Here is a 9,213-nt window from a genome sequence, read left to right as displayed (position 1 = left end):
CCGTTTATTTATGTTTGTGTACTGGATAGTACACTGGCAGAAAATAATGCTGCTGCACAGGACGCGATGCATTTATTACAAAGATCAGGAAAGGAAAATGTACTGCTGTAGACAACACTGTGAACTCTGCCGCTCGAAAAACTAAAAAAAATGAATAACTGACATAATGAAAACAAGCCTTTGGATCAAACCGAATCGGAAAACGCAACAGTCAGAGCCGCCTCCTTAGTGGCCGCCGGATGAACTGCGCCTGGGTTTTGCATCACAGAATATGTCAGGAAAAATGGGAGAGCTCGTTTTTTTTTTCCACGGTACAACAGTGAGTAGTTTGATCAGCGGGACTTTTACCATTTTCCATGTGAGTTTAACCCCCCCCCCCCACCCCCATGTATATTTGCAAACAACAAGAGAAAACTATTCATACAATTTACTGATATGAAAAAGGATTATTATTGATTATTGATCGTGAATATGGTGACATCCAAGGTAAAAGTAAATGACATCATTATTAAAAATACGTGACTTATATACTTATAAGCCCAGTTCCAATAAAAAACTTGACTCATGTAACATAGTGTTGGACCGAACCTTGTCGGATGAGTTGGGAAGTTTGAATGCGTACTGGAGCCTCAAACGTTCTGCACGCGGAAATTCCATAGCGTCACAGCTTTTTGTGTGGCACCCGACTCGCCATAGGAATAAATGGTCTTCCGGGTTGTCGTTGTCGTGTGTCGCATTCAGTGTGAAGCTGGCTTTTTCGACTTGGTAGAAAAAGTTTTTCAAGACCTCACCAGGGTGTTGTCGACGAAAACACAAACAACACACACACACACACACACACACACACACACACACACACACACACACACACACACACACACACACACACACACACACAAGAGCTTGGCGACATTCGAATCCTAAAAAAATGATGGTCTTGTGGCCTCCTCATCGGTCTTCTGACAGCCGTTACACGCCATTTAATACTCACGTTGTGGGAATAGTAGATGACAGCTGCTGATTTTAATTATGACATAAATCCTTCGCATTCTGTCTGTTGTTAACCCCAAAATGAACGAATTCATCCCAGAAAAAAAAAAATAGAACAAAAAACAAAATGGGATCAACCTGTCAAAATGTCCTGTTTTTTGTCTATGCTCAGATGAAACTAGCGCCTGTATGTAGCCAAGGTCTTTGTGCCTGTGTGTGTGTGTGTGTGTGTGTGTGTGCAGTTGCGTCACTGAAAAATGAAATAATGAGGTGAGGCGGGTGGATCCCTCCAGTGACCGAGGCATCATAAAGCATTTAATATCGGCTTTGTTGTCAACACAAGTGTGCACACACACATAGACACACACAGAGACACAGAGACACACACACACACACGCACGCACGCATGCACGCACACACACGCACAGACACGCACACACATACACACCTTTGTAGGGAGGGGGGTGTTGAAAGTAGACATTTGGGAAGTGTAAAGCGTTGCTGTTGCAGCTTTTCCGCCCATTCCCAGTGCCGATTTTATGGGTGTTAAAACAGCAAAATAGGGTTTTAATGTGCGGCGGGGCCAGATGTCGCAGTCTTTTTTGGGGCCGATCTCTCCCCCGCTCGGATCCCCCGTAAAGTTCATTAATCGGGACGTTGAAAGATTTATCCATGTTCCACTCTGTCATTTTTTTCCCCTCCCTCCGCTCCCCCGCTCGTTCCCGCCATCCTCCCTGTTGTCCTCTTTTGTAATTAAACGGTTCAGGATACCGCCTCATCCGTGTTATGACTAGAAGAGTGTGCATGTGCGTGTGTGTGTGTGTGTGTGTGTGTGTGTGTGTGTGTGTGTGTGTGTGTGTGTGTGTGTCACAGCTAGAGAGCGGGGCAGAGCCCCCTCCTTTCGCCGCCGCCTCTCCGTCCCCCTCCCCCCTTGCAGCAGATGCCACTGTTCTGCCTTCACGGCCAAGGATTGCAACTTAATTAACACTAAATAATTAACTAAATAAACACTCGCGCACACACGGGCGGGCACATGCAAAGACACACGGGCGTGTGCGGCAATACAAAACAGGCTCAGTGTTATGTGCGCTATCCTCGGGGAGCTGGTCATTCAGGGCAGCGGGACTGTGGGAAAGGCCCCGGAATGTTGGTGGAATCACTGGTGGTAATGAAACAAGCTCATTTTATAATCAGCGAGGTAATTAATGTGCTTAATACTGTCATTAATCATGTTCCGTGGTGCAGGTAGTGCACCGGCGGCGCCGCTGTCTCTCAGGCAGCGACTGTCTTCCGTGTGTGTTTTTACTTAAACACACGCTATGACTTTTTAAAGCGCTCGTAACTCTCTGTTTGATTAGCCCAATTTCCACCCGGGACACCAAACGTGTTTGTAGGTTTTTCCCCCGCTTTGTGTGCACGTGTTCACAGGGAATGCGGTTCTGCCGTGTGTGCGAGCCTCGTGTGCGTGTGTGCGCGTGTGTGCATGTGCCTGTGTGTTTGCGCGTGCGCATGTGCGTGTGTGTGAGCGCGAAAGCGTGCTCCGGGGAGCCCGGTTCATCGGAGCTCAGTCGAGTGTGTCAAACTGTGATGTGATCTGGTCCACCGTGACATGCCCTATACCCCGTGTTTTCCGCACACACGCACGCACGCACGCACGCACGCACGCACGCACGCACACACACACACACACACACATACACACAGGCAGACTCACCACAGAAAACGAGAAAAGGGAAAGAGCTCTGAGTCGGTACGGCCCAGAACAATAAGGCCTCATTTGGTGGAATGAATCTGTCTACAAGCGAGGCTCTTCCTCAGAGGAGCCTAATCGCTCTGAAATAAATGACTAAACAGCGTCTGTGTGTGTGTGTGCATGCATGTGTTAAAAGCGAGGGAGGGAGGGAGGGAGGGAGGGAGCGACTGTTCTGCAGTTGCTTTGTGACGTGACAAACAGACAGCTAGCAGGAAAAGGAGGCTTCCAGGCCGCGGGGGGCGAGGGATTGAGGGACCCCCGGCCGCCCGTCCACCTTACTCGCGATGGTCGCAAACGAGTCTTTCGTCGCGAACGAAACTATTAAAAGAGTTGGCAGTCACTCCGGGAAAGGAGTCGTTCGATCGTTTCGCTCGCGACTCATTAACTGCAGCCAGACGCACGGGCTTTCACTGAGTCTTGACTCTTGATTTGCCAAGAGAAGAACCATGAGCCACGAGTGAGAGAGAGAGAGAGAGAGAGAGAGAGAGAGTCTTCAACTCACAAACTAAAAATAATTGCTGAGGACTAAGTAAATAAGGAAAACAGTCAAGGCATTTGGCATAATTCAGATTAAATGTGACTGATTTACACTTTGCATTCCACCAAAAATATTTTTTTTTTTTTGCTGGAAATAAAATTATTCAATTAAATTATTAATCAAAAGTAAATTATTTTGTGATTCTCACTTTGCATTTCTCAGCCAAAATCAATGATTTTGACAGAATTAGGCTTCAAGATTTTTGAGATCCACATTCTTCCGCCTAAATAAATGATTTTGACATTAATTTTGACAATAATTTAATGATCCGACTCTTCAGACTCGTTCACGTCCTTCCCCCAAAGTCCTCCCTCGCTCACCGTGCCTTACACCAACTGACTCAAACGAAAATGGAGGGAATCGTTTTTGCCTTTTACCGAGTCACTCGTCAGGAGCCGGGTCTCAAAAAAAACAGCCAAACCTTTCATCCCTATTTACCAGCTGCCCATCTGCCCACCTGGCTCCTACGCCAGAGTCCCAACCCTCAACCCAGGCCCCCAGCCCCCCAGCCGCCCAGCCCCCCGACACCCTTCAGCCCTGCCTCTGATGCCTCCAGCCTCCCTGCACCGGCCCCAGCAGCAGCAGCAGCACCGTGGTAGCAGCGGTGGCAGAGGCGGTAATTAATGGATTTACACATTGAGCTCTTGTCAAACACATGCCAAGGGCAGGGAGCTATCCCAGCACACCGCAGCGATTAGCTCCACGCTCAGAGAGGGACACACACACACACGCACACACACATGCACACACACACACACACACACACACACACACAGACACGCACACACACACTGGGAAGCCGCTGCAGCTCTGGGTCCTCCACTGCAAATAGAGGTGGATATACTGTATGAACACACACATTGCGCACAGAGAAATAATAACACACACACACACACACACACACACACAGGGACACGCACAGTGTCAGAGTCTAGGCAATTAAATGAGCAGCAGAGTCCCCTTACTATTGAATTGCGCAAAGGGAACATTTGAGGGTGTGTATGAGGGTGGATGTTATGTTTCCTTCTCAACACATATTAGGAAGGAAGTCCCCCAACCCCCCACCCCCCCCCCATCCTTACTAGGTTGTTGTTTTTTTTTTTTTACATCGCCACTGCTTCTTTCTGTTTCTGTTTTCTGTTAAAAATGAATTTAGAAACGGTACAACATTTTGGATACATCTTGAGATAATTGTGAGTTAAAGTGGTATTCCGTAAGACTGGATGGATCACACGACTTTTATCAGTGGGTGTTGATGTTCATCCATTTTGGCAGTTTACTGACCCACAACTATCAAATCTATCTCACAGCGGTTGCCTTTGACTACCTTGCACGTGGCTGATCTTCGCACTCTTGACGAGGAAGGCGGACCCCGCCACCAACAATGGAAGCATTTAGAGGAGCACATGCATAACACAGATGCATTGAATGCCCGAGTCTTAATAAGCGCCCGCAAGGGATTCTTGACAAAATAATCTCACCGTCTTACACTTTAACTGCGTTTTCGAGATGGGGATCACGTTCCTACTGTACGTGTTGTTAATCCCCTCTTACCACGCTCGGCCTTTGTCGAGGCCCTGCGCCGACGAACGGTGTCCTCGGCTTTCTGACGACCGCAGATGGCCGGCAGAGCGTCTTCTGGGTCTTTGCCGTGATGGCGCCTGTGGCGGCCTCTGTTATGGGCACTGATCCGCGCAATGTCTGTAACTCTCTGGGTGCTGGTGTGTTCCTGGGTCAGATTGCTGGGTGATTGAGGAAGAGGAAGACGCCACCTGGAGCTGGTCGACCAATTGCAGGCCAGCATCTGCAGTAAGCCCTGCAGAAGCTCCAGCCACGTGCCCACATCCACTGCCACAGATATCTGTTTGCGTGTGGTAGTGCTCTGTGGATACTAACTTGTTCTTTTTGTTAGAAACTCATTTTGTGTTTAGGCCTTTAGGACACCAGGTTGGTGTTGGTGATCTGCCATTTCCGTTATTCCCCCCTTTTTCCCCACGTGTTTGTTTAGTAAGGAAGCGTCGATATTGCACTTTTGTTTAAACATTAAGTCTCAAAACCTTTTTTTTATATCGAGCGTGTGATGTTTTTTTTTTACTCTTTATTGTATTTTGGCCTCTGACCACCGTGAAGACATTTTAGCCTTCGGTGAGTTTTCTTTTGTTGATAAATCCTTCTGCCGATGACGGTCCGTTTTTCGGCTCCTGCATTTTAGTTTGGTATCAGTTATTTTGCTTATTTCTACCCCGAGACACCTTAAGAAGGCTCGTAACAGTGCCGTTTACCGCACGCCTACCGAAAAAATACAAGGTTTTTCCCATCCTGAAATGAAAATGAGCAATGGCTTCATTTCTGAAGTGAGCTTGGTCCTCTGACCGTGGAACTGATATACTCTAAAACTCCAAAACGGTGTTCCCATTTTTCATACTATTCTCCAGTTAAATGTATTGTATAAACTACTGAGTTAAACAATTCTTCAGTATGAATATCACTTTCTGATATGCAATGATTGCTGGATAATGATGGGGTGATGGAGGGGTGTTAAAAAGTCTTGCGCTGGTGCCCATCATGTCGAGCCGCCGGAAGACGAGGGAGATTCCATTCCATTTCTCACCAAAATGGACCCCTATAAATGCCATCACCGGCATATTTCCTCGTCTAATAGCATACGTCTTTATTTGGGCGCGGTTTAAAGCATACAACGATATGACCAATTTTTTTTTGTATTTATGAATAAATAAGATGATGGAAAGGGGAAATTTGGTCGATTTGATGGCAGATATTTCATCGTTTCTTGCCTTGCCTCGCAGCGCCCGCAGGCCCGCCCCGTTCCCCTCCGTCCTGCAACGCACTCGAGACATCTTTTCCATTCAGGCTGGAAAGAAAGAGGAAGAAGAAATAGAGCGAGAGAGAGAGAGATGGGGGGGGGGGGGGGGAGGAGAGAGAGAGTGGGGGAAGGGAGATGCATGGAAATAAAAGTCAGCAAGAAGAGAGCAGTAAATAGAAATGGAGGAGAAGAGGAAAAAGGGAGCCGAGTGGAGAGAGCTGTAAACACAATCTGGCATCCCCCTTCGATTGCATTCCTCCATTTTAAATACCTGCAAGCCAAGTGGTCTGTCCCCGGCCCAGGTGTGTGTGTGTGTGTGTGTATGTGTGTGTGTGTGTGTGTGTGCAGTGAAGGCGTTGGCGGACAGAGTTTAGTGCGTGTGTGTGCGTGTGTGTGTGTGTGTGAGAGGGGGGATGTGACTGAGATAGATGGCCGGCGGTAAATAGAGCTATTCCTCACAGCCAACAGTGAGCAAGGCCACTGGCCACACAGTCTGCCACTGTGCACACTCTCACACAAGACCCACGTGTCAACAGCGCTGTTTGGGAGCCAGTTGTGTGTGTGCGTGAGTGTGTGTGTGTGTGTGTGTGTGTGGTGTTTGCTGTCTGTAAGGTTCCTTGGCCCAAGAGCATTTGTTGTAAATGTACGTGTGCGCACGGTGGGGTGGAGGGGCCACAGGAGACATAGCGGTGTTCCCTGGACATTGTGGCCCCCAGCCCCGCCCCGCCCCGCCCCGCCCCAATTTTTACAGTGTTGCACTGCACTGCAGACACATACCCTGGATACACAACATGTTTGCAGACGATATTACGTTCAATGTCAAAAAAATCGAAGATATTACCTTTCCCGTCAACCTGGTGCTGAAGCGTAGGAGCAGGTTTTCAGCGGCTGTTTGACTCAACGTTTTTTCCATCTACTTGCCAACCTTGTCTTTCTGGCCCCGTCCACAAGGCTGCCGATCGGCGGCGATGCTGGTGAAGTAGCCGCGGCTTTGTCGTGGAAAAAACACGGACGTGAAGAAAGCAGCTGACATACGGAGGAATATGGTGATACTTATAGTGATACTTACAGTGCCAAATGCCTTTTTTTTTCCCCCCCATCGTCAAAAATGCTGTGACATTGAGACGTTGACCTTCCTCTTATCTCTTTTGACTCGATGTCTGGTAAATATTGAGTGACCTACTGTTAATATTATAATTATTTTTTGCCTTATTCCGCATTTCCACGATAGTCATAACCGGCAAAAACACGACACAAACAAACACAGAGAGCCAGTCAGGAAGAAAACCAACACGAAGTAAGCCAGCCATGCAGCCAACTCAATCCCAGTTCCTTTGGAGCCGTGTTTGCTGAAGACACGGAACAAAACACAGCAACGGCTCTCGCCGCAGCTGTTTAGGAGGTTTTGTATTCGACCATCCTCATTGATCCTGGTTATCGACAGGGCTTTGCATAGCGTGGGCGTGGGGAAGAAGGAAGGGTCACGCACCTGTGCCAGTCGGAGGCCGTCGCCCCGCCCAATTGGGAGCGGCAGGAAATCGAAGTGTCAGAGGAAGTCAACGGTAATTGTCAGTAATGCTCTTCCCTAATTGGCCGAAACTGGCGAAAATGACACATTCAGCAGTTATCATCATTCAATTACGGCCAATTATGAATAGATTATACGGCAAATATGGCGGACGGAACTTGCGTGAGATTTTTCTCTTTTTTTTCAGCCTCTTTCACCCTCTCAATTTGGCACTGCAAATTGGACGAGGGGTACGAGGCGGATCCTTCTTCCACCAAAAAACGGACCCTCAAGCAGATGACTGACGGAGGAAAACGTCCCTGGACAAACACTTATTCATCTATTAATGAGAGCCTGAGCGCCGCTCGCAGACGACGGAGCGGCCAAAGCGAAACAAAGACAAAGTGTGTGTGCGTATGTGTGTATTGGGGATTTAACAGCAATTTAAACCCATTATGAGCCATGACTTGTACTCTCTGAAGGCCTCGCTTGCAAAAACAGGAGGTTCAACCGGGCGGTAAAACGCAGTACAGAGGAAGTGGCGGCGTTGTTGTAAACATGACGGATGACCGGCTAACCCCCCCCCCCCCCCACAGGAAGTGGGTGGAGGGGTGTGTATGTGTTGTGTGTGTTTGTGTGTGTGTGTGTGTGTTGGTGTTAATGCGTTTGCGCACGTCGTCAGCTAATAACGGAGCCGTGAGACGAGCTGACACGTCTCTGCTGCCTCAGTCAGTAGAAATCATTTGAGCAGGGATTTATTTTGTGGAAGGAATTACCCGAGTATAATTAAAAACCTTAATCTCTTTTTTTTCCCCTCAACAAAACAATTTTGTTCAAACCCAGAGAAGCAATCCAAAATTAATTTACCGCACCACTGAGTAGTATTAATGCTTTGCCAGCGCACCCCCCCCACCCCTCCCCCCCCCCCCAATCCCACCCCATCACACACACACACACACACACACACACACACACACACACACACACACACACACACACACACACACACACACACACACACACACACACACACACTCTTCATCCCTTACATGGGCCATGTGAGATGAGATGATAGGGTGTGTGTTGTAACATGGGATATTCCCGTGTTACCGTCATTGAGGGAACAAAACACGCAGGGGCGGCGTGTATTAGCCCTAATAGAGTGTCCTGTGGGGACCCGGCGCTCTTGCCGTTGGGCGTGTGCCGCCATTAGTGCGCGTGCACAAATCGGGCTCCTTCTTCTTTGCGCCGGGGCCGTTTTCTCGGCGCCACCAAAAGAAACGGGGGAAGGAAAAAACAAAAAACAAACAAAAAAAAAACGAAAAACGCCCAAAAACACTTGACGCTTCTGTGCCGCTCTGACGAAAAAACGGTTCTCGATGTGATTTATTTCAATTCGTGACACATAAGGATTGATTGGTCAATCAATCATTCTTGCCATCCATCTTTCTATCTGTCCATGACCTACTGGATGGTTATAACTAATGGGAGAATTGCCACTGGGGCACAAGAGACAATCGCTTGTTTTGTCTGCCTAATTTCCATGAGAAACCCTCATGCACATAACACGCGCACACACCCCACCGTGTTTTTGTGCATGT

Source organism: Zeus faber (assembly GCF_960531495.2).
Source record: "Zeus faber genome assembly, chromosome: 20".
Taxonomy (NCBI): domain Eukaryota; kingdom Metazoa; phylum Chordata; class Actinopteri; order Zeiformes; family Zeidae; genus Zeus; species Zeus faber.
The sequence above is the reverse complement of the archived record's forward strand: the minus strand, read 5'-3'. Positions refer to the sequence as shown.